The sequence below is a fragment of the Mustela nigripes genome, chromosome 4 (assembly GCF_022355385.1).
Source record: "Mustela nigripes isolate SB6536 chromosome 4, MUSNIG.SB6536, whole genome shotgun sequence".
NCBI classification, from domain to species: domain Eukaryota; kingdom Metazoa; phylum Chordata; class Mammalia; order Carnivora; family Mustelidae; genus Mustela; species Mustela nigripes.
This window is the reverse complement of record NC_081560.1, coordinates 148,701,894-148,707,416: the sequence shown is the minus strand read 5'-3', so window position 1 is coordinate 148,707,416 and position 5,523 is coordinate 148,701,894.

The window sequence follows — 5,523 nt, the reverse complement described above, 5'->3', positions numbered from 1 at the left end:
TATGCAGGGAATAATCTCAGCTTCAAAGTATAGGGATAGAGGGAACACTCCTGAACTTCATAAAATCTATCTATGAACGACCCACATCAAATATCATCCTCAATGGGAAATAGCTCACAGTCTTCCCATTGAAATCAGGAACACTACAAGGATGCCCATTCTCACCACTCTTGTTAAACATAGTATTAGAAGTCCTAGCAACAGCAATCAGACAACAAAGAGAAATAAAAGGTATCCAAATTGGCAATAAAGAAGTCAAACTCTCTCTCTTTGCAGATGACATGATACTGTATATGGAAAACCCAAAAGACTTCATCCCTAAACTCCAAGAACTCATACAGCAATTTAGTACGTGGCAGGATACAAAGTCAATGTACAGAAATCAGTGGCTTTCTTATACACTAACAATGAAAATACAGAAAGGGAAATTAGAGAATTGATTCCATTTACTATAGCACCAAGAACCATAAAATACCCAGGAATAAACCTAACCAAAGAGGTAAAGGATCTGTACTCAAGGAACTACAGAACACTCATGAAAGAAATTGAAGAAGACACAAAAAGATGGAAGACCATTCCATGCTCTTGGGTTGGAAGAATAAATATTGTTAAAATGTCTATACTGCCTAGAGCAATCTATACTTTTAATACCATTCCGATCAAAATTCCACTGGTATTTTTCAAACAGCTGGAGCAAATTATCCTAAAATTTGTATGGAATCAGAAGAGACCCCAAATTGCTAAGGAAAGGTTGAAAAACAAAAATAAAACTGGCAGCATCATGTTACCTGATTTTAAGCTTTACTACAAAGCTGTGATCACCAAGACAGCATGGTACTGGCATAAAAACAGACACATAGACCAGTGGAACAGAGTAGAGAGCCCAGATATGGACCCTCAACTCTATAGTAAAATAATCTTCAACAAAGCAGGAAAAAACATACAGTGGAAAAAAGACAGTCTCTTCAATAAATGGTGCTGGGAAAACTGGGCAGCTATATGTAGAAGAATGAAGCTCAACCATTCTCTTACACTATACACAAATGTAAAATCAAAATGGATAAAAGACCTCAACGTGATACAGGAATCCATCAGAATCCTAGAGGAGAACATAGGCAGTAACCTCTTCGATATCAGCCACAGCAACTTCTTTCAAGATATGTCTCCAAAGGCAAAGGAAACAAAAGAGAAAATGAACTTTTGGGACTTCATCAAGATCAAAAGCTTCTGCACAGCAAAGGAAACAGTCAACGGAGCAAAGAGGCAACCCACGGAATGGGAGAAGATATTTGCAAATGACAGTACAGACAGAAGGTTGATATCCAGGATCTATAAAGAACTTCTCAAACTCAACACACACAAAACAGATCATCATATCAAAAAATGGGCAGAAGATATGAACAGACACTTCTCCAATGAAGACATACAAATGGCTATCAGACACATGAAAAAATGTTCATCCTCCCTAGCCATCAGGGAGATTCAAATTAAAACCACATCTGAGGGTTTTGAAGGGGCGGGGGGTGGGAGGTCGGGGTACCAGATGGTGGGTATTATAGAGGGCACGGATTGCATGGAGCACTGGGTGTGGTGCAAAAATAATGAATACTGTTATGCTGAAAATGAAAAAATAAAAAAAATTAAAAATTAAAAAAATTAAAAAAAATATTGAGATACCACCTTATGCCAATTATAATGGCTAAAATTAGCAAGACAGGAAACAATGTGTGTTGGAGAGGATGTGGAGAAAGGGGAACCCTCTTACATTGTTGGTGGGAATGCAAGTTGGTGTAGCCACTTTGGAGAACAGTATGGAGAATCCTCAAGAAATTAAAAATAGAGCTTCCCTATGACCCTGCAATTGCACTACTGGGTATTTAGATGTAGTGAAAAGAAGGACCATCTATACCCCAATGTTTATAGCAGCAATGGTCATGGTCATCAAACTGTGGAAAGAACCAAGATGCCCTTCAACGGACGAATGGATAAGGAAGATGTAGTCCATATACACTATAGAGTGTTATGCTTTCATCAGAAAGGATGAATACCGAACTTTTGTAGCAACATGGACGGGACTGGAAGAGATTATGATGAGCGAAACAAGTCAAGCAGAGAGAGTCAATTATCATATGGTTTCACTTATTTGTGGAGCATAAGAAATAACATGGAGGACATTGGGAGATGGAGAGGAAAAGGGAGTTGAGGGAAATTGGAAGGGAGGTGAACCATGAGAGACTATGGACTCTGAAAAACAATCTGAGGGTTTTGAAGGGGCAGGGTGGTGGACGGTTGGGGGAGCCAGGTGGTGGGTATTAAGGAGGGCACGTATTGCATGGAGCACTGGGTGTGGTACAAAAACAATGAATTCTGTTACACTGAAAAGAAATTTTTAAAAAATCTACAAAGAAATAGTCTGAATTTGCTGAGTTCTTGCTTGATCATGTTTTGCCGTTATTAACTTCTTCCCATGATTAAGCACTGTACACTCACCTCTCAGCCCTCCAGCACTCCCACTAGCATCCCAGCACCCCCAGATCTACCAGTTCCTTCCATTTCTCCAGGCCTACAGTGACCTCAACAGCATATACAAGGTGTGCCAGTCTTTCCTGGGAACCAGTAATGATGTGGATTCTCAATTTCCTTGATTCCATGACCTCATGATGCCAGTCTGATGTTCTTCATGGCCATAATATTGACCGAGAGAGTGTTTATGAAAGAAATAATAAGTTTAAACCTCCATGTTATGTTCATTCTCCACATGTTGGTGAGGACAAAAGAATAAGCTAATTACAATCTTCTCAGGAATGGAACTCTATAGACAAAGAACAAAGCTTTAGTTAGCCAATAGACTGCTTGCCATCATTGATTTATGGCAATGCCTCTCTAAATTTAGTTTGAATAAAAATTATCTGGGGAGGGGTACTGGGGTGGCTCAGTCGGTTGAATATCCAACTCTTAGTATCGGCTCAGGTCATGATCTCAGGGTCATCAGATCAAGCCCTGCATCCTAATTTGTGCTGGGCTTAGAACTTGCTTGGGATTCTCTCTTTCTCTCCTTCTTCCCCAACCCCATGCTAGCTCTCTCTTTCTCTCTGTCTCTCTCTATCTCAAAAAAAAAATTAATCTGGGGATTTTCTTATAAATGATGAGTCTATACTCTCAGAACTTCTGAGCCTTGATGGTCCCCGAACAGGGGTATATCAGAAATTTCTGAAGGTCACGCTCTGTGGACAACACTTTATAAAATATTGGATTACAGTTAGGGGGAAAGTTTGACTTTATGATTTTCCTATTCAACTGATGCTGGTTTGGGCTTCTCTTCTTTTGTAGTGCCTTTATGTGGTATTGGTATCAGGATAATATTACCTTCATAAAATATATGGGAAAGTATTCTCTTTTTTTCTATTTTATGGGATAGAGTATGTAGTATTGGTGTTAATGATCTTTTAAATATTTTCCAGTGAAGATATCTAGCACTACAGATTTCTTTTGGGGGATCTTAAAATTCAATTCCATTGGGGTGTCTGGGTGGCTCAGTCAGTTAAACATCAAATTCTTGGTTTCAGCTCAGGTCATGATATTGTGGTGGTGGGATCAAGCCCTGCATTAGGTGTCTGGGCTTGGTGATGATTGCAGAGTCTGCTTCAGCTTCTTTCTCCCTTCCCCTCTGTTTTTCCCACATCCCTGCTTATTTGTGCACTCTCTCCTGCTCAAATAAATAAATACTTCAAAAAAAATTCAATTCCCTTAATAGTCATAGGATTATTCAAATTATCTATTTCATATTGGGTGAAATGTGGACATTTGTGTTTTCCTAAGAATTGGTCTATTTCATTTTAAGTTAGCACATAATGCATGTAAGTTGTTCATGGTATGCCTGTATATGTTAGTTTTCTATGACTCTGTGGCAACTGACCACAAACTTGTTTGCTTGAAACAACAGAGATTGATTTTTTTCATACTTCTGGAGAAAATTAATTCAACACCAGTTTTACTTGACCAAAATAAATTCTCACCTGGCCCATGTTCTGACAGTTCTAGGGAACAATCCATTCCTTATCTTCTATCTTCTGATGACATTCCCTGACATGAAGCTGCATCACTCCCTCCCCACCTGTGGTCACATTGTCTACTCCTCTTCTATGTGTATCTAATCCCCCTCTGCTCCTCTCTTTAATAAAATACATGCAACAGCATTTAGAGCCCATCTGGATAATCCAAGATAATTCTCCTTCTCAGTCATTAATTTAATCACATCTGCAAAGAACTTTTCCACAAATAAGGTAATATTTACAGATCCTAAGGATGAGGACATGATATTTTTGAGGCTACCATTCATCCCACCACACCTTATTATCCTTTTGATACCTCCATGGTCTGTAATAATATCCCTCGTTTCCTCCTTGATATTGGTAATTTGTGTCCTTTTTCTCTCAATTGTTCAATCTGTTTCTGTCAGTCTTATACATGTTTGTCAATTGTATTCAGTTTTTCAAAGAACCAGCTCTGTTGTATCTACTATTTTCAGTTTCATTGATTTATCCCTCTACACTATTTTTCCTTCTTATTACTTGCTTTAGGTTTATTTTCCTACTCAAGAACTCTAGGTTCTTGAGATGAGAATTTCAATTATTAATTAGAGATTTCCTATTTTCTTATATGTGCATCCAGTGTTATAAAGTTCGCTCTCATCATTGCTTTATCTGTATTTTATAAGTTTTGTACTTTTGTTTTTATAGTTCAATATACTTTTTAATTTTCTTTGAGATGTCTTCTTTGATCCATTGAGTATTTAAAAGTTTATTTTTTAGTTTCCAAATACTTGGTAATGTTCCCTTTATCTTTCTGACATTGATTTCTAGTTTGATTCTATTGTAGTCAAGGAGCACACTCTGTATGATTTCAGTTCTTTTCAATTCGCTAAGGTTTGTTTGATGGCCAATGACAATTCTTTTTTTTTTTTTAAAGATTTTATTTATTTATTTGTCAGGGGTAGAGGGAGAGAGAGCGAGCGAGCACAGGCAGACAGAGAGGCAGGCTGAGGCAGAGGGAGAAGCAGGCTCCCTGCCAAGCAAGGAGCCTGATGTGGGACTCAATCCTAGGATGCTGGGATCATGACCTGAGCTGAAGGCAGCTGCTTAACCAACTGAGCCACCCAGGCGTCCCTGGCCAATGACAATTCTACCTTGTATGTATTCCAGGAACACTTGGAAGAATGTACAATCGGTTGTTGTTGGGTGTAGTGTTCAATGACTGTCAGTTAGATCTATTGTTAACAATGTCATTGAGTTCTTCCAAGCCCTTGCTGATATTCTGTTTTATCAATTGTTGAGAGAAGGAAACTGAAGTCTCCAACTGTAACTGTGGATTTGCTTGTTTCTACTTTCCGTTCTACCTTGCTTCACAGAATTTGTTATTCTATAGCTTGGTGTATAATATTTAAGACTATTATGTCTCTTGGTATATTGGCACATTATTTTATTTATTTTTTTCAGTTTTATACCTTTATTTGACAATCACCAA